Consider the following 21,508-nt stretch of genomic DNA (forward strand, 5'->3'; position numbering starts at 1 on the left):
TTACTCACCGTAGTAACGGTGGTTCTTCGAGATGTGTCCCCGTGGGTGCTCCACTACCCGCCCATCCTCCCCGCTTCGGATCTCTGTTAGTGTTTTGCAGGGGCACCCGAGGCGGTTGGTCGAGGAACTGGCAGGGACCGGATCGCGCACATGGCCAGGAGCGCGCAAGGGAGTGGCGCGCGCCGGCGCATGCGTGGTCCGGCAGAAACTGCTTGGAAGATCCGATCTGCGCCGCCGGGTGAGCCCGTCACCTATTGTGGAGCACCCACGGGGACACATCTCGAAGAACCACCGTTACTACGGTGAGTAACTTCTCTTTACTATTTTTGGTTCTCTGTGCCTTAAATATTAAGTCTGTTCTGGTATGGCTATGGTCTGAAGAAGTGTGTCTGTCCCACGAAAGCTCACCTAATAAATTATTTTGTCAGTCTTTAAAGTGCTACTTCACTGCTTTTTTGTTTTGGTAACGTTAACTGCAGTAAGTCATGCCTATGAGTTTGAATAATACAAACAGGATCCTCTACTGCCTGTTGACTGAAAGCCAACAGCAGATTCATAAACCTCTTTGGGAGTGTCTGCACTGGATTGGGAAGTGAGCCTCCCAGCAGAAAGACAGATCCACATTGCTGCAGCTGGAGATAGCATGCTAAATATGGCTGTGTGAGGTGTAGTGGTTTGATTTCCCCATTCTGTACCATTTTTAGGGGCACTAGTTCAGGCACAGTTAGCATGAGTCTGTCTAGCTGAGCTGAGAAGCTCGTTCCCAGCTGTGATGTAGACACACTATGTGATCCTGTCATGAGAGGTGGACAGAGTGCCTCTTCATATAAGCATAGCTTGCAGAAGTGTTGTTGAAGTACACAGAATAAAGACTTGAGACAGCAGGTTTTGTGTTGGTGATACTGATGTTCTATTTATTTAGTTGCTCTTCTTTCACCACTTAAGGAATGAAGTGTTTGAACAACCAATATGTAGAATTGTGATTGGGGTATATTTTTCTGGACTAATATAGATGAACTGTAAGGTTTGGGGGGAAGGAGTTCAAAATTTCACCGAGCAGAAAAAAGTTGTTTTTTTAATGCAACAAACTTACCTATTTGCAAAATACAAATTGTATAAAGTATTTTTGGGACTGATTGATGATACAGCAGGAAATATCAGCTTTGTATATCCAAGTCACTTGACTTCTGTGAAGTCCTGGTGGCATCATCTTCAAATGAATGTTCATACAAAGATTTTCTTTATATTTGTAAGTTTCAGACCTACAATTAAAGATCTAACTGAACACTATGATTTGTTTGCAGTCGGTTTGCTGTCATGAATATTTCTGAGCTGCAAATCTTTCTAGTAAATAAAATCCAAGATTATGCATTTCTGTGAAATATTTTGATGTCATTGCTGATGAGAGGCGAGAAAATGGAATTGAGATCTCATTAGACAGGAATGGAGTGAAGTTTATTCTGCAGCTTGTCTTCAAGAGGCTAAACCAGAACTTAAACAACTGGCACCATGCTGTGGTATGGGTGAGGAGAGCTGCCAGTAAGGAGTGCAGAAAGGCTAGAGAGGTCAAGATACTGCCTGAAGCAATATTTTTTTATAAATATGCTCACTCTCCATGAACCTAAATCTGTTTTTCTGAACAAGAGGGCACACTGAGTGGACACTGAGTCTGACTGTCTCACTCAGTGGGGAAAGGTGGAGTCAGGACAATTTGGGAAAGAATTGTTTTCTGGTAAATTTTATATCTTGTCTGCATATTTGTGTTTTATCTGTCTAGTTTGAGAGTTCTTCAGGGCACAGACCATGTCCTACTATGTGCATGTCCAGTGTCTAGTCCAGTGGAGCCTTGATTTGTGATTGGGGCCTCTGGGTGGTACAGAAATACAGATGATAAAGATAATGTTTGTTTTTAAGCAGTTTATTTTTTTCACTCTTGACAAAACTGACATTCCCAATTCTTTTCTCAACAGTGCAAATGCTAAACTCAACCTGACATTTGCAAGTTTGGCTTTCACGATGTTACATGTTCATTCAGTATAATTACACTGTGGCTCCTATGAAGTTAGTTGGTCTCTGAATGCAGCTTCCTGTCCTGCCCTCACATTTTGAATGGCAAATATGCACATCAGTTTTGAATAAGAACTGCAGATAATCCTGCTGCTGCTCTGACCCAGTGTAAAATATAGAATGGAATGTCTACCAAGGCCACAAGCCATGAAGAAATATTTAAAACAAATTGTTTCCTCTCTTTGGATTATCTCTGCTCAGTCACAGAAAAGAGCGATTCCATTCTGCATTCAGAGAAACAGAAGAGATGAGGGAATCTAGCACTGTTCTTTTCAGGTTTATTTCTTGATGACAGAGCCACTGCCCTTTGCAATAGTTCTTACGCTAAGTGAAGCTAACATCAATAAGCTGTTCATAATTCATTAAGATCAGAAAACTTTAGTTCAGGGTGTCCCCTGCATGCACTTTACCAGATATCAGTTACCATAATTCTAATGCTCTGCTTCACCTACCTCTCTCACTGTGACCTGTTCTTATCATATCTAACTTGTCATCACAAGATCTTCAAACAGTCGCACAATACATAATTGAATAGACCTAGTTGCCTGTGTGCTGTGAATTTTTTTATTCTTTAATTCCTTCTACCCTCTGCCCTAGATCACCATTTGACTTGATAGAGTATAGGTGGCTGACCCAGAAATTTCTCTTAAATCAGTGATCATTGATTGCTTTTAATGCTCCACCCACAAGAAGGGCTACAGGAAATATTTTCAATCTGACTGTGGAATTTAAATAAAAAAAAATGGTTTAGTGTCAAATTTTAGCAAAGAATCCAGAAGCAATGCAGATTTTCAAGCACATAGAGGGTCTTGTTCACAGAGCTTTCCAGAAAACCACATTTGTATCAAATAAAAAATAAAGTGAGTCCAATGTAGATAGATAATCAGTATAGTTCCAGTTTCATAGCTAGAAGAAAGTAAGGGTTTTGGGGGCCTGTAATGTAACCTCAGCCAAAATGTTGAATCGTATGGCCCAGACATCTTTCATGACACACGTTTTCAGAGGCTCTTGGGTGTTGGAGCAGTCTGCAGTTTCAGCTCCCCAAGAATGAGGATCTTGTTTGACAGTTGCTCAAAGGAGAACAAGGGACTTCTCAATGCATAACATCGATCTTCTCACCACCTACTGGCAAAGGGACAGAATATAATCCTTATGCTAGTTCACTGGTGTAATTTCTTCAATTTAAAGGGGCCATCATGTGAAACCAAAGCTGCTTCTGGTTTCACTGATGGTGGCCAATAGCAAAGGTGAGGTGCAGTGAGAAGTCAATAGTGCTGAGGAGGGAGCATATTATCACTGTGAAGGTGGCAAGGAGACAGCTGAACCCTATCTACTGACCCTTTACAATGCCTTGACCAAGAGCTGTGGGAACTTAGTGCAGCTGTGTGTTTTGGGGTTGTCTCTCTGCCTCATCCCACTGTTCTCTCCCCACCACACCACCCCAGCAGAGCTAGCCAATTACACCAAGGGATGTTGCAGAATTCCCTTGGAGCCAGAATGATTGGCAAAGGGGGCAGTTGCCCTGGAGCCCAGTGTTTCAAAGGATCTTGGAGCTCTGGCTGCAGCTACTTTGGCAGCAGCTGTGGCCAGAGCCCTGGGCCCTTTTTGAAGTGATGCGGCAGCGCTGTTCTGTCTCTGTGCGACTATGAAAGAGTCGGGGGCAGGGGAACAGTGATGGGATCCAGCTGGCACTGAGGGCTGAATGCTTCTGATTTGTGGAACTGGGTCCCTCTCTCACCTTGCCTCACAGAACGTGCCGCTGTTGGTAGGGATGTTGTAAAACAAAATAAAGTCATTGACCGTCACATCGCTTGTTCCTTTCCTCTCATCAGTGCAAATCATGGTCTCTCAGCAGCAAAGGAGAATGATCATCCCCAGATAATGAAAAGGATTGTGTGGGCAGAGGAAAGATTGCTGGTTCTTCTTCGAGTGTCCCTGTGGGTGCTCCACATTAGGTGTCGGGCTCGCCCGGCGCCACAGATCGGATCTTCCAAGCAGTTTCTGCCGGACCGCGCATGCGCCGGTGCGCGCCGCTCCCCCGCGCGCTCCTGGCCATGTGCGCGATCCGGTCCCCGCCAGTTCCTCTTAACCGCCGTCGGCTGCAGACGGAATCCAACTAGGCTAAGGCCAAGTAGCGTATTCAACGACTTTATCTGTTTTTCTTTAAAGTTTTTTTCAGGCACTTAGGCTACTATAAGCTAGCCGGTTGTTATTTTGTGTAAAAAAAAAAAAAAAAACGAACAAGCTACGAGAGGGACAGCTCAGCCAGTCCCAGTAACAAGCGCCGGAGGCCAGGAGCTAGGGCCATCAGCCCTCCTGCTAAGGCAGGCCATCGCATGGGGAAAACGGCACAAAGAAGGTGCTAAGTACCCGCTTAAAAACTCAAAGACTCACCAACAATGTCCTCTTCAGGCTTTAAAAAAAAAACGTGAGTCCTGCCGAGAGGCAATGCCAGTGTCCGATGGGCACAGTCTATGCATAAGGTGCCTGGGGGAGTCCCATGTGGCACAGAAATGCGCCTTCTGCGCTAAATTAACAACCAGAGCACGGAGGGACAGGGAGATGAGGATAAAAATGCTGCTTCTTGATAAGGCCTTCCAGCCAGAAGCGCCGGAGCGGCCGCAGCAGGAGGGACCCTCCGGGGCCCTTAAAAGGAAAGCTGCCTCCCTCACTCCATCAGCGCAGAAATGGAGGAAAGTATCTCCAGCCCGATCCCTGCCGGCAGCAACAGCGAGCGGGACGGGAGGAGCAAGCAGCCCCCAGCCGCAGCAACAGCTGATCGGCGGCGGCACGGAGAGCCACGTGGAAACGGCTCAGCCTCCGATACTCAGCCAGCCACCCCGCACCGCAGGCAGGGCGGCGGCTAAACAAGCGCCGGTACCGGCGGCACCGCAGGCAGCGGCACTGACCCCCGGGGAACCGGCGGTGCAGAGCGCGCAGGCACGCAGCCTGCCGGCACCAGAGGACACCGCACATGCGGCACCGCCCTCGAGCGTGCCGAGCTCGGTGCGGACGGGGCCGGAATCCCCTGTACGCTCCCCAGCCCGATCCCTGCCGGCAGCAACAGCGAGCGGGACGGGAGGAGCCAGCAGCCCCCAGCTGCAGCAACAGCTGATCGGCGGCGGCATGGAGAGCCACGTGGAAGCGGCTCAGTCTCCAATAATCAGCCAGCCGCCCCGCACCGCAGGCAGGGCGGCGGCACCGTGGGCAGCGGCACCGCCCTTGAGCGTGCCGAGCTCGGTGCGGACGCCGGAATCCCCTGTATGCCCCCCAGCCCGATCCCTGCCGGCAGCAACAGCGAGCGGGACGGGAGGAGCGAGCAGCCCCCAGCCGCAGCAACAGCTGATCGGCGGCGGCACGGAGAGCCACGTGCAAGCGGCTCAGCCTCCGATAATCAGCCAGCCGCCCCGCACCGCAGGCAGGGCGGCGGCTAAACAAGCACCGGTACCACCGACCCCCGGAAAACCGGCGGTGCAGAGCGCGCAGGCACGCAGCCTGCCGGCACTGAAGGACAGCGCACGTGCGGCACCGCCTTCGAGTGTGCCGAGCTCGGTGCGGACGGGGCTGGGATCCCCTGTATGTCAGGGGCGGAGTTACCTCCTCAAGGGAGGGGGAAGACTGCACACAAGAGGAGGCATTGCAGCCCCTCTCCGCACAGGGCTGTGGAGTTGCTTTCTCACAGCCCTCCGCTATGTTGCAGACTCCAACTAGAAGGCAGGGGTCCCCCCCCAGCCTACCCGGAGCCCCCTTCTCCATTTCTGCAACCAGCCTCACCCTGGCTGGGACCACGCAGGGCATAGACACCATCGGCAATCTACTAGGGAAAAATCCCTACAAACGATCTCGTACCCCCGAGGGCAATTGCGACCGGGGACAGAGACTTAAGCATCTCAGGGGGGACTGGTTATGGAACCCCGAGATTTTTTCCTCGCAAACCTCTAGTGAGAGGGTGTACCATCATCAGCAGGAACCGGAAGGGTCCAGAGAGACGTACCCCAGCGGTTCCTCGCTCTCCTCCCCGGATGAGGCTACGGCCCTGGGGGACGTCCATCCTCCGGACGATCTCAAACAGTTCCAAGAGCTGTTTTACGAGGGTGGCCTTCACGCAAGGCATCCAGACAGCAAAGGTGCAAGAGCAACACCATAAGCTCCTCAAAAATCTGAGACCTCTGGCCTCCTCCAAAATAGCAATACCGCTGATGACGCAATCTTGGAGTCTACCACTATGATATGGCAGACTCCTGCGACTATTCCGCCTGTCCACAAGAGAGCGAAAAAAAAAAAAAAATACTTCGTGCCGACGAAGGGCATGGAGTTCCTGTTCAGCCACCCACAACCAAATTCTTTGGTGGTGGAGTCGTCGCAACGTGAGGGAACAGACAAACATGCCAAAAAGCTAGAGTGGTTGGGCAGAAAGGTCTACTCCTCCTCCACGCTACTGTTGCCAATGGCAAATTACGCAGCGCATCTAGCGAACCATAATTTCGACAACCACATTAGGTTAATCTCCCTCATGGACTCGCTTCCAGAGGGCACGAAACCAGTGCTCAAGGCCATCATCCGACCATTTTATAACCAGTGGCAAAGGATCACCACAGACAAATGGGTGCTGGAGATCATAGCCACGGGGTACGCCATCCCCTCCCAGTTGCTCCCACCGCCATGACCTCCACCCGGGGCCCCACCTCCAGGAGGCCTCCCATGTAGCGAGGCTCAAGCAGGAGGTAGACCATCTCATGCTTGTAGGGGCAGTGGAAAGAGTGCCGGAGCAACTGCAAGGAAGAGCGTTCTACTCGAGGTACTTCCTCACGGGGAGGTCCATCTTAGATTTTCGAGGCCTCACCGGTACCTGCGCAAGCAACGCTTTCGGATGATCACAAACGCCTCCATCCTTACGGCACTGGACGATGGAGATTGGTTCGCAGCCCTCGACTTACAAGGTCCTACCGTTTGGGCTCTCCTCAGCCCCCAGAGTCTTCACCAAGACCTTGGCAGTGGTGTCAGCCTACCTGCACAGACGGGGTATTTATATTCCAGTATCTGGATGACTGCCTACTCAAAGGGGCCTCGAAGGAGGAGGTACTACGCATAATATGTGTCACAGCAGGCACGTTCTCTTCGCTCGGCCTGCTTATCAATCTGACAAAATCAAAGATAGACCCCACACAGGACATAGAGTTCGTAGGGGCACGCATAAATTCTATTACAGCGAGGGCGTATCTACCAGAGACTTGCTTTCGGGCCATAGGCTCCCTCGCGCAAGGCTTCACCTTCAGCCCTATGGTGCCGGTTCTGACATGCTTACAGCCGCTGGGCCACATGGCAGCAGCGACGTTTCGTAGAACAGAACGCCAGGTTACACATGCACAGCATGCAGCATTGGCTGGCGAGCGTATACAAACCGGCAGCACACACTGTTCACAGGATGGCATCGCCCACAACAGAGGTGCGCAAATCCCTGCAATGGTGGGTAAACCCCGGGAACCTGCTAACAAGGGTACCCTTCCACCAACCACACGTATTGGTTTTTCTTACTACAGATGCCTCCCTCATAGGGTGGGGAGCACACATGGGCGAAGAGGTGACGCAAGGGCTGTGGTCCTCCACGGAGTAGTCACTGCACACAAATATACTGGAGCTCAGAGCAGTGTTCAACGCCTGCAGACACTTTCGAGACCAAATGAAAGGCAAGGTAGTCGGGATCAGTACAGACGATACCTCCACCATGTTTTATATAAATCGGCAAGGAGGAGCTCGGTCCCGTGCCTTATGTGTAGAAGCAGTCCGGTTGTGGAACTGCTGCATCGCCAACAATATAACCTTGAAAGCCTCGTACTTACCAGGCGCTCGCAATGTGAAGGCAGACCAGCTGAGCAGGCGTTTCGCACTCACGCACGAGTGGCAGATCCGTCCCGATCTGCTGCAACCGATTTTTCCACGCATGGGGTTTTCCCCAGATAGACCTGTTTGCTACTCAGCACAACAAGAAGTGCCCACGATTCTGCTCCAGGGCAGGACTGGGACGGGGGTCCCTGAGGGACGCCTTCGCGATCTCATGGAGGGGCCCCCTGCTTTACGCTTTCCCTCCCACAGTGCTCATCCACAAAGTGTTGCAGAAAGCCAGGAGGGAAGGAACCTGAATGATCCCGATAGTCCCAACGTGGGATCGACAGCAATGGTTCCCCCTACTCCTGCGCATGTCGGACCGGCCACCGATGTCCCCTCCGGTGGCGCTGGATCTGCTCACGCAAGCCCAGGGGTCCATAGTGCATCCGCACCCCCAAGGCCTGCGACTACAAACGTGGTTAATCCATGGCTCAGCTCCCTAGAGAGCACATGTACGGAGGAAGTGCAGCAAGTCCTAGAAAGTAGCAGGAGGACTTCCACCAGGAAGACCTACAAGCAGAAATGGACTCGCTTTACGGCATGGTGTTCTACCAAACAGCTAGCCCCCTTTTGGTGCCTATGGCTGTGATATTAGAGTATTTACTGGACCTCAAGAGAGGAGGACTCTCGCTATCCTCGTTTCAGGTCCACCTGGCCGCCATTTTGGCGTTCAGACACGAAGAGGAAGGGCACACGGTGTTCGCCCATCCCATGGTTACCAGGTTCTTCAAAGGGCTGGTAAGCCTATACCCCCCTCAGAAACCGCTTCCACCTCTGTGGAACTTGGATCTGGTGCTTAATGCGAAAAGGGGACCACCGTTCGAGCCTTTGGCCACGGTTTCCCTCTGCCTCCTTATGATGAAGACGACCTTTCTTCTCGCAATCACGTCAGCTCGCAGGGTGAGCGAGCTTGAGGCAGTTATGGCAACGCCACCCTGCACTGTTTTTCCAAGGAGGCGGTAACCATACGGCTGCATCCAGCCCTTGTTCCTAAAGTTTCTTTCAGAGTTTCATACTAACGAACCTATTGTTTACCCTTGTTTATCCAAAGCCTCATAACTCTAACAAGGAGGCGCGCCTACACCTCCTGGACGTGAGGAGGCGCTAGCTTTCTATATGGACAGGACCAAGTCCTTCCGGAGAACGGATAGGCTCCTAGTCTCTATCGCTCCCAAATCAAAAGGAGAATGTGTCTCTTCGCAGAGAATCTCTAAGCACATCGTATCTTGCATAAAAATGTGCTACAAACTCAAAAAGACTCCTTTACTGGCCACGCCCAGGGCTCATTCCACTAGGGCGGTGGCAGCATCAACAGCTTTTTTTCAAGGGCGTTGCGCTAAAAGACATTTGCAGAGTGGCGACCTGGTCATCCTGTGACACCTTCGCCAAACATTACGCCCTTCACAGGGTATTCCAAGAGGATACCCGTCTCTCGGCAGCGGTCCTCTCGGGGACAAGCTGCACATAATCCCATTACCCACCTCCTATCTTGGGTTACTGCTGGGTAGTCACCTAATGTGGAGCACCCACGGGGACACTCGAAGAAGAAAGAAAGGTTACTCACCGTAGTAACGGTGGTTCTTCGAGATGTGTCCCCGTGGGTGCTCCACTACCCGCCCATCCTCCCCGCTCCGGATCTCTGTTTAGTGTTTTGCAGGAGCATCCGAGGCGGTTGGTCAAGGAACTGGCGGGGACCGGATCGCGCACATGGCCGGGAGCGCGCGGGGGAGCGGCGCGCACCGGCGCATGCATGGTCCGGCAGAAACTGCTTGGAAGATCCAATCTGCGGCGCCGGGCGAGCCCGACACCTAATGTGGAGCACCCACGGGGACACATCTCGAAGAACCACCGTTACTACGGTGAGTAACCTTTCTATCCATGTGCTGCCAGAGAAAGTTCTGTAAGGGGGTAGAGGGAGGATTAATGGATAGAGTTTTGGCAAATGTGCTGGCAGGGAAAACCTTTGCCAGTTGTGTTTGCTTGGTATCTTAGACTCCTCAGCATGTCAGACTGGTTTCTCCATCAGCTTCAGCATGTGTTGAGTGGTTTCTTTTCTGTCTTTCGTCTCTTTGGCCCATCTCTACTCCCTTCTGTCCATTTGGAGCAATGAATATTGCAAAACTTCACTCACTAGGTCCTCTCTTGTCCCTTGGTTTTTTTTCCCCCTGAGATTATGAAGATGGTCTAATGGAACTTGGCTGCTTTCTCAAGGTTGGGCCTGCTAAAAGTAACCATTAACGAGTGACTGGAGCAGCCCTGTTACAGGGTTGAAACATTTTACTGAAATACATTCCTCTGAAGAGAACCTGACACTGTTCCTGGTCCTGTACAGGCAGATGCAGACCTCTGGAGGAATTCTGATCATGGTGAGTTTTAAAGATGGGGACTGGAAGTGGCTGGGGAAAGGGTGTGCATGGGGAAAAATGTGAGGATGCTATAATTGGTCCATCTGTCCTGCCATGTGATGCCCAATATTGTCGCAAGTGCCTTTTGGTGGAACTTCTCTAGATCTTTTACGTGGTGTCTGTAGGGAGTCCAGGCTTCAGCTCCATGTAGCACCAAAGGGTTGACTACAGCATTGTAGACTTGAGTCTTGGTCTGTGTCTTGATGTCACGGTCATTAAAGGCTTGTCTCTGTAAATGACCATCAGCCACACTGGCACTGAAAACTTGTAGGCAGATTATATCATCAGTGTCAGTGTTGCTAGACACATTGATTCCAAGGTAGAGGGAGCTGTTGATGTTGCATGGCAGATGTAGGCGGAAAGAGAACTTTGGTCTTTTGTGTATTGAGAATCAGTCGCAATATGTGGCAGGCCATGGTGAAAATGTAGGTGGTTGGAAACTATCTTCTGATGTAGCACTGACCTTGGCATAGTTGGAATTTTACCACTGATGATGTGGTGTTGGTCTTGACTCTGAAGTGACCAAGGCTGAAGAGGCTATTGTCTGTCTTGTAGGTTATTTTGACTCCACTTGGCAGCTTGTCTCTGATAACCTGGAGCATGGCTGCCAGGAAGGTATTAAATAGTAGAGGTGTTATATCACACCCTTGTTTGCCTCCAGTCCTTGCATCAGTTGATTCAGTTATGTTGTCATTGTTCACTCTCTCACGCACACTCTTAAACCAAACCAAACGCTCAACTTGTCTTCTATATACAAAGTATGTACACTATTGTCCTTATATATTGACTTGTTTCCCCAGAGGTAGAAGAAATGGTTATTTTCATTACTATGAACTAGAAATAGGAAAATAATTTGTGCACGTATGTTTGCTGGCATTCATTTACTACACCATTCTAGCCAAGAACAAATGCTCTGTTACAAGGCTGTGGCAATATTCAGAAGTCTGGCTGCTCTTTGAACACTCAGCCCATGTTCAAAATATAAATTGGACTTCATTATAATAGAGAAGGTGTGACATAAGGCAAGTTTTTCCATCATTTTATCTGAAGGTTGCTCTCTTGGGGAGCTGGATACCATTGTAGTTCCAGCAATGACTGCTTTTCTTCATTAATAAACTTGTTGTAGTCTCTCATTCCATTAGAGAAGTTTGTGATGCATTGGGGATAGATTGTTAATCTCTTTAGAGAACAAATAGCTAGCAAACCCAGAAATAGCTATTTCAAAATAGGGGCTGTGTGGACAGGAATAGAGCCTATTTTAAAACAAGCCATAGTGTGTCCAGGTGGTTCTATTTTGAAATGGTCTGTATTGTATGTAGACGTGCTATTTGAAAATCCATTTTGTGAATAGCAGCATTATTTCAAAATCCACTCTTCTGGAATAGTATATTGTGAAATAAGGCTGGTGTGTAAGCATACCCTAACAGAGTAATGAATTTAAAACACCTATTATAACATGATGTTTATACACCCGATATAAATGCCATCTTGCTTTAGGATATTAATTCTCAGGTTGTGCAGGGCAAGAATTATCCCATATTTGATGTGTGAAAGTAGGACATAGCATAGAGAACACAAACTGCACCATTTCAGTTAGCTGCAGTAATAGAAATAATTAACAAATAATAATGGTGTTGAACCAACTTACACCAGGTTGGAATTTGATCTGGAAAAGTTAAGTGTCTCATTTCGAGCCTCAGAGTAATTTATTGTTTGAGCCTGGGATTAGATCTCGGGAAGCTCTTGGTTTTCCATTTTGTGCCCAGATCACACTACTGCTATCTCTGACATGATTTATTCATGCTATGGTAGGGTTATATCTCAATAGGTGTAGAAGGCACCTAATAATTGAAACTTTAAGAGTAGTAGTTTTTTTTTTTTAAGCCTTTCGTTCTCTCTCAAGGATGGAAATCAAACCTTACAGATAGGGTGTCTTCAGGAAGAAGTGTGTAAAAACACATTGGGTGCGTCTACACTTGCATTCTCTTGTGAAAGAGGTATGCAAATGAGGGGAATCGAAAATGCAAATAGAGTGCATATTTACATATCTGGCACCTCACTTGCATATTTCAAAAGCACTTCTTTCGAAAGAAGAAAACCAGTGTAGATGGTGCTCTTTTGAAAGTAAACCATCTTAAAAAGATTCCTTCTTCCCACAAGAACAAGGCTCAGGCAGTAAGTTACTCTGAGGCTTTAAATGAGACACTTAACTTTTCCAGATCAAATTCCAACCTGGTGTGAGTTGGTTCAACATCATTATTGTTTGTTAATTATTTCTATTACTGCAGCTAACTGAAATGGTGCAGTTTGTTCTCTATGCTGTATCCTACTTTCCCACATCAAATATGGGATAATTAAATAATCATATGGGATAATTTAATTCCCATTAAATAAAGGGAAGAAGAATTCTTTCAAAGATGGTGTTTGCTTTGAAAAGAGCAGCATCAACACTGGTTTTCTTTGAGAAGAAGCTCTTTTGAAATACAAATATGCAAATGAGGTGCCAAATATTAACATCATTTGCATTTTTGATTTCCCTCATTTGCATACCTCTTTTGAAAGAGGACTGCAAGTGTAGATAGCCCCATTAGGTGGAGAGAATAGAAGAAGCTTTGCCACACAGAGTCTGAATGTCCCAAAGCATGTTTGAAATAAATTACTTTCTTTTACTGGCTCCTATGTTATATGTCATGGAATAATTTTGTAACGGAATGAATAGAAATCCCAAATGTCTGCAGTGCTGTCCCAGGGGGGATAGGATGTTTTTAAGAGCTGTTGTGGCTCTCTGGGAGTGGTGGTAACTATTCTTACATAAGAATAGGTTTCAGGGCTTGCCTAAAACATCTATGCTACCTCTTTATTTTGTTCTTTCTAATTCATGTTACTATTCTGCAGCTTGGTTTTTGGCATTTTGTTTCTCAGTGTTTTCAATGCCTTTCTTCTGTTTTTTCTCTGGGGGAATCATTTCAGGCTCTGTACAGTAATTTAGTCCTGAATTATTCTGAGAATACAGCCAAATCCTTTCATTGTACATTTTTGTATTTTAAGTCTCTTTCATGCTAGTCTGTTTAATAGCTTCATTTTTACTTTGTGCCATGCATGTTGATATTTTATTCATAAATGTTTAGGGAGTAGCACTGCATTTGCTATGGGGGTGGAGGGCAGGAGGAAACTATCTTTATACAGATTGAACCTTTTTCATACAGCTTCCTGGGGACCTTACCAGTGCTGGACAAGAGAATTTGCTGGATCACAGGAGGTCAATATTGTGTATCACATTACCAACACTTGAACTGCTTTCTGGACTCTTAGAAGACATTTAGGAGTAATTTTATAACTAAATTATAGCACAGAACACTAAGAACCAGAACTGGTAGCTGTAAACAAACTTGATGGGACCACAGGACGCTTGGCCATACCCATAATAAGTGGTCATCCAGCTAATTAAAATCATGCTGTATTATGGATGTTGCGGGATGAGAGAGTTCCAGATTAGAGAGGTTCAGCTTGTATATTTTATCTCTTACATAAAGCTTCTCAGAACATACAGAAGTCTGAACCAGATACCAAACATTTAGTTTATCGAACTTGAAATATGCTTCTACTGTTAAAGTGAAACGTAACAAATTTTACTATGACTTGAAGGTAGACGTGCCATTTCAGTAGTGAAACATTTTTTTCAATATTGAGCAATCAGCTTGTCTGCAAGCAGTAAACTAGTGTGTTCCAACAAATGGAAAATATTTTTTTGTGCTGGAGATTACATCATTTATTTTCATTTCCCATGACATGTCTTGCTCATTATGCTGCAGGAAGCAAATCCAAAACTTTGTGCAGATAGTTTGACAGCAAAAAAGGAAATTCAGTTTGAGGTTTAAATTTCATAATATTCACTCTGCCATGGCAAAGAATGCTTAACCAAGAAGAGTGATGGTGTATTTGTGTTTTTAAGTTGGAAAGTGTTACCACTCTTTTTGTTTGTATGGAACAACAATGGGGTGCACTCAGGAGGAGGTGTGGGGCATGGGTTTCAGGGGAGGGGTGAAGCAGAGCAGAGGCAGGATGGAGTGGAGATGGGGGCATGTTGGGGGTTCCATCACTTCCCCCTCCTAGGGCCTGTGCATCTAATTCATATAAAAAGCAGTCATTTCTTAAACTTCATTGCATTTGGAAAATACTTAATTCCACAAGCAAGAATATGCATGGCTTTATGGGTCAAACTAATGGTCCAGTTAACTCGGTGTCCTGTTTGTTTGACAGAAACTGATGCCAGATACTTCAGACAATGAACAGAATATGGTAATCAAATAGCAGTCATACGCCTAGGGAGACCCAGAGAATGGGGATGCATCATTGACAGACCTATCTTCCATGAATTTATCTAATTCCTTTTTAACCCTGTTAGAATTCTGGCCTCTGCAACATCCCTGGTAGTGAGTCAAACTGGTTAACTGTATATTGTGTGAGAAATGTGTCTTAATGTTTGTTTTAAACCTGCTCCCTCCTAATGAACTGCCAAATTCACAGCCATGAAAAATAACAAGAAAAACGTATTAGACTGTGAAATCTGGTTTCCACCAGTGAAATATAGCCTTTTGTGTGCTTTTACCCTGTACAATACAGATTTCAGGGGGCATGCCAGCATTTCTCTTTTTGGGGCCAGGTCCTATACAATAACACCATGAAATTTCAGATTTAAATGTCTGAAATAATAAAATTTGCAATCTTAAAATTCCTCTGACCATGAAATTAACCAAAATGGATAGGGAATTTGGTAGGGCCCTAATTATGGGTCTTCTCTTTGCATTGACAATTCTGATGTGTAAGTATATGGGAAATGTTAGTTCTACTAAGTGTTAAGGTTTACATCAGCATGCATTATATAGTGTGAAATAGTGCCCAGACTTTCATATTGCATTCAAGAAGTTATAATATTTAACAATGACTGTCTTCCTCACTTGCTCTTAAAGGTCCCACAACAACTCATGAAATTGTAATACATCACCAAAATGGGATGACCTTGTCAGGTCTGAAAACGTGCTTTATTGCTCTTCTAGTCTTACGCTGTATTAAGGGTGTGAAATGAAATGTCAGTGCTGACAGGATCTCCTATACAGTTTATTTTTGAGAGGAGTAATTGAATTGTATGGTTTTATTTCCCCAGACTGCCTGCATTTTAAATTTAGCATAGCTCTTCTTCCCTTGTTTGTTTCATCATCTTTCTTATTAACATGAAAGATATAGAAATAATTACCTTTTTCTGTTTATGCCTGGCCTAGTTCCACTGAAGATTGGAAGAATAGTTACTCCCTCCTTTAGTAACTGAGGGCTAGAGAGACAAAGGTGGGAGATGTAATACCTTTTATTGTACTAACACTTCTTGGAGAGACAACCTTGAAAACATACACAGAGCTCTGAATAAGTTTCTGATAGCTGAAGAAGAGCTCTGTTTATGCTTGAAAGTTTCTCTCTCCAGCAGTAGTTGGACTAATAAGATATGTCCTGTCTCTACTATCCCGAGACTGACACAGCTATAACACTGTATACGTGAAATCAATGCAGTCACTTTTGCATGTTAACAAGATAGTCTCTGATCATGAATCTCTTTTGGAAAACAGCCATCTTGCCTCTTAAGTACTGGGATTTGTGCATACTGGAGAAAGTTAATGGCCACCTAATTCATGAGTGCTGTGAATTTTACATTGTTTCCAAAGTAGGAAACTAGCACCATTAACACCAAATAAAGGTACCATGTGTATTCCTTAACTTTTAAGAAATAATCCAGGTCTCCTGTTGATGAGCTCTAGGGGTGGATCTTCACTAGGAACTAATTTTGAAGTTAGGCACTACATCGAAGTAGCCAGCAGAGAATCTACACACACTTTTTTTTTTCCCCACTTACTTCGAGGTAGGGAGCCCATCTTCAAAGTCCTTACTTGGTTCCTGGGAATGAAGTAGTGCCCTACGTGGAAGTTCAACTTCAAAGTAGGGCATGTGTAGATGCTCAACTTTGAAGTTGCTTGCTTCAAAGTTGTACTTCAAAGTAAGCAACTTTGAAGTTATTTTTGTAGTGTAGACACAGCCTCGGAGCAGGAAGGGATTAGTTAAGTATATTCTGTTTTTCTAAATAATAAGATGAGGAATATCCATTTGGGTGTCTTGAGGGCCACTTTTGAGACCAGAGCAAAATCTAGCCATAAACAGAGCGCTAAAGTTTATTTCTGCAGAATGATAAGACATTGTGTCCATTCTGATCTAAAATAAGATGCTGAAGAATTAAACTGTTTTCACTGATAGAATGTTGACAGTACTGCTGCTGATTGTGCACAGCAGATAGAATACTTAAAACATGGTGTTTTTTAAATTGTTCAACTCTGTGTGCATTTTTGCCAGTGTCTTCAATAACATTTTGAATCTTCTCATAAATTCTTGATTGATGTTGCATTCAGAAAAGGAAATTTGCAGACCTGTTCTTTCCCCTCCTCATCACTTAGAAATCACTCTAAATTGACCTGACTGCTATGATTTTAAAATAGCCTCATTATTACATCAACCTGATTTTTCTCTCCAAGGAAAATGTGGTTCATGGTTGTATAGTATTGCTCTGGACTTTTGTGGTGTTCAGCCATCCTGTCCTGCAGTCATAGTCATAACTCCTCCCTTGACTCTCTTCTGAAAGGAAGACCACAGCCTTTACTGTACCAGTGCTCCATTTCCCATATCTAATCTGTCACCCTTTCTCCAGGCAACCTTGAGTGTAATTTTTTATACCGACAGCACTTGATAACGCACCAAGACTTACCCATTATATTAGTCCTGAGTCAGCAAAATGTTAACTCACCCAAAGTAGAAAGTCCACTTGCCTCTGTAATAACTTAACCTGATTTTTAAATATAGAGCTGGAGCACAGTGAAAGTACAAAATGTTTTTTTTATAATTGTAACTACAAACAATTGCAAGTCTTCAGCAATGGGATATAAATGACTAAACTGAGACAGCTATACTTGGTGCATTCTGAAACGGAATTTTGACCAGTTAGCTCTCAATAGCCTTTTTGAGTATTTATTAGATGTAGATAAATAAGGACTCAAAATTAGTTTTGAATAATATCCCTTGGAATCCCATTCTTCATTCTGTTATAGCAGAGTAGAGTAGTACTGTGACAGTTGTTCATTGGTGTTGCAGCAGAGCCTTATGTCCTCAGATCAGGATCAGATTCCCATTGTGCTGGCTGTACAACACATGAGACATTGACTCCTTTAAGACTGTAATTTAAAGAGATTTTTATTTAATAATTTGTTTGGTTTGTGCAAATTACTGGTGACATTACTAGGCCCACAGGTACATAGTCTGTACTGTAAGTTGCAAAGCTATTAGTTTTAGTGCCCTTATGCTGTGATTCCTGTCACACATCTCTACACACATCTTATCAGCTCTCCTTTTTATAGGCTTTGAAAATAAATGATCATTAAAATTCTTGTGCTTTAAGATTTAGACATTCTACCAAAGTACATAACTTTAATTTGCAAAGCTCACTGAACCCTAGTGAGTATGCTTTCTGTGAAGATGACAACATACAATAGATTGCTTTGTTACTCTTCTGTCAGAGGGATAAAGCAGTAAAACAAGGTCTCAGTTATTTGTGTGCTAGAGGGGCAGTGGTTATCTGGCGATATCACAGGTTTGCTAATGGTACCTGACAGCAGTGTCACAAAGGAATAATTGTAAAGTAACACAATACTTGAAAAAATACTTTAAAAAAGAAAAATCTCTACTCAACACACCACAAATGCAGAATCCCGTTTGACAACTGGTCTGGTTCAGATGCATAATCTATTTGCTTGCTTCCAGTAACAAATGTTCCAATTGATTTTGTAAGCACATGGTAAAATGAGAAAGTGAGTAATTTTATGGGGTGCTTGACACTTCTGCACTTATACCTGATTGTCTAAGCAAGTAGTTTTTAAGTGAGGTGTAATTTGGGGGAGTACAAAAGACAAAATCAGATGCCTGAAGAAGGAGTGCAGTAGTCTGGAAAGGTTGAGAGCTACTGGACAAGATGTGCCACCATGAGCTATAACCGCTCTGCTCAAGTTAAATCACTTGTAAAAAGGCTGTGATGTCGCTGAAAAGTGCTTTGAGAGCTACAAATAGGATAAGGAAGTCCTGTGAAATGTGCAAGGTTTTCCACTACAATAAAACATCAGTTGATAGATCCATGCCCAAAATCCCGTTAAATCAGATGGAGATATAGATATTGTAAAAAAGAACAAGAAGTCCTGTTGCACCTTATAGATATATTGTAACAAAACAAACCAGCAGTCATGTAGCACTTTAAAGACTAACAAAATAATGTTTTAGGTGATGAGCTTTTGTGGGGTAGGCCCGCTTCTTCAGATCTGGAAGTGGGTCTGTCCCACAAGAGCTCATCCCCTAATACATTGTTCTGTTTGTCTTTAAAGTGCCACATGACTGCTGGTTTGTTTTGTTATAATACAGACTTAACACGGCTTTTACTAGTCTCTTTGTTTAGCCTTTACTAGATATATTGGAGCATAAGCTTTTGTGGGCAAAGACCCACTTTGTCAGATAAATATTGTACTTACATTTCAATGTAAAGTATATACAGCAGTATAAACAAATCATTTGTATGACATTTAGGTTTGTACTGATTTCATTAGTGCTTTTTACATAGCCTATTGTAAAACTAGGCAAATATTTAGATGAGTTGATGTGTACCTAATGAAAGAGTTCCGCGTACCCCGTGGATGTGTGTGCTTTTATTTGAGAAGCACTGATTGAGTCAGTGATGATATTTAGGGATGGGATTTAGGTCTTATTACCTGATCTGAGCTCTCTGTTAAGCTACAGCTGCCTTTCCTGATTAACTTGACTCATTGATTTTTCCCACTTATACATTTGGCTCCTTTGATTATTCAGAGCTGATTCTTTCTGTTGTGTTCTAAACATTGTTTTATTATCTTATCCATTTTTGTCTTCAATTACAGACACTCATCAACGTAGATAAGTCTGTGGAAGGTGCTTCAGAAAAATCTGCTTGCACAGTGGAAGCCTTTTAAGTGGGGAGGAAATGGAATTTACTGTGCCACATTCCGTTGTAAGCTGCCAGAAGCATAAAGGCCACAAATGCGCTAACTATTCTTTTAGTACAGAGAACAGCTATGTAATTCAAGTAGTTAAGTCTTTTGTTGCAATTGGCTTGATGTTGTTTAATTTCAAGTGATCTCACTTTAATTTTTTCACACACCCCAGATTGTCATGGTTGAGACATGCATTCTGTAAGGTATTTTGAAATGGGATCACTATGATAACAATTCACATTTTTGTTGAGCTGCTTATTTTGGTGAAGCTTTTCTACTTTTAACAGAGCCTGGTCACTGTACTGTAATACACTAAACTCCCAAGATATGTGCAACTGAGTTGCACCTGTCTCACATTAACACAACTGCTGCCCCAGACTGGAGAGGGGGAAACTGATGAGGGTACCAGCCCTGGTCAGTTTCCCAGCTGTACAAGTGGAGGGGAGCTGGAAGCCAGGCTGCTTGCCTGGTCCCTGGTTCCCCTAGTTGCACGGGAAATTTGACTTATATAGGGGTTGTGAGAACATAACCCCTGGGTAAATCGGGGGGGGTGCGAGAGTGGCTACTGTAGTGGGTAGTCTTTAAGGTCTGGTCTACAGTAGGGATCAGTCAATCCCAGATATGCGATTCTAGCCATGCTATTTGCATAGCTAGAATTGGTGCATCAGGATTGACTTTGTTCCCTGTTGTAGATCAGTTCTTTGGACTTGCATCAATGTCCCTTACTCCTTGCGACAGCACTGAAACCCGCCCCCCCCCCCCCCCCCCCCCCCGCAAGTATAGACATAGTCACTTGTTGGTTGAATTTATATGGCATCTCCCACTACAAAATATGAAACGGTTATTGGAATGCACGTGCAATTTTTGATAGGGACTTAGTTCAAATATTCGTTTTTTTTAAACCTGATAAAGACTGGCTTTTATAGAACAGTAACTAGAATCCTGAGAGAATTGGTAAATCAAAATTTTGTACAGCAGAAGGTTTATTGTTATGTGTTCTTTGACCCATAAATATGGCTTATGGTTTGCCTGAGAATTTTCTGTTCCAAGCTTTTAGTGAAGTTTTGAAGCCTTAATATTTCATTTGTCTTCCATAAAAGGAAACAAAACAGCAGTTATGTAGCACTTTAAAGACTAATAAAATGATTTATTTGGTGATGAGCTTTCGTGTAACAGACCCACTTCATCAGATCAATAGCATTTCCAGTACAGACTGACATATATAAGTACAGAGGTTTAAAATTAAAATGCAGTAAAAACTGACAAATCAAGTACATAGGAGTGAAGGAGGTAGGTGATGGGGATGTTAACTGCCTTGCCTGAGATAATTATGAGCATCAAAGGAAGGGAAATAGACCTTGTAATGTAAGGTAATTGCTGTCTTCTTTTCATACTAAGTGCTAATGTGTCAAATTTGAATATGCACTCCAGTTCACAGATCTCCTTATGCAATCTGTTTTTAAAGTCTTTGTTGCATGACACACTTTCTCAGGTCGTATACAGAATGGCCCACTCCATTAAAGTGCTCACTGACTGGCTTATGTGTATTGAGATTCCTGATGTCTGCTCTGTGTCCATTCTTTGGTGAAGTTTTCCCAGTTTGTCCAATATACATAGTGGAGGGGCATTGCTGGCACATAATGGCATATATAATATTGGTCGAGTTACATGAGAATGAGCCATGGATCTTGTAACTAACATGGTTAGGTCTATGATGGTATCCCTAGAATAAATATATGCACAAAGTTGGCAATGGGGTTGGTTGCAAGAAAGTTCCAGGATGAGTGTTACTGTGGTGCAGCCTGTGATTTCTGGTGCGAATCTTTCTCAGGTTAGGAGGTTATCTATAGGAAAGGACAGGCCTGTCACCTAGGGCCCTGTGATCTAGAATATGTTGCAGGAGTTTGAGCTGGGGGCGATAGGTGTTGACAAGTGGTGTTCTGTTGTTGATCTTCTTAGGCCTATCTTGAAGTAGCTGATTTCTGGGTATTTGTCTGGCCCTGTGAATCTGTTTTTTTAACTTCTCCTAGTGGGTAATTAAGTTTTATG

General features: G+C 44.6%; 1 protein-coding gene across 5 annotated transcripts in view; it reads left to right on the forward strand.

Moving 5' to 3' along the window:
- The window catches only part of MAGI3 (membrane associated guanylate kinase, WW and PDZ domain containing 3), a 194,052-nt gene that overhangs the window by 76,450 nt on the left and 96,094 nt on the right, over window positions 1-21,508 (forward strand). The window lies entirely within an intron of this gene.

This window comes from Carettochelys insculpta, chromosome 26, assembly GCF_033958435.1.
Source record: "Carettochelys insculpta isolate YL-2023 chromosome 26, ASM3395843v1, whole genome shotgun sequence".
Lineage (NCBI taxonomy): Eukaryota > Metazoa > Chordata > Testudines > Carettochelyidae > Carettochelys > Carettochelys insculpta.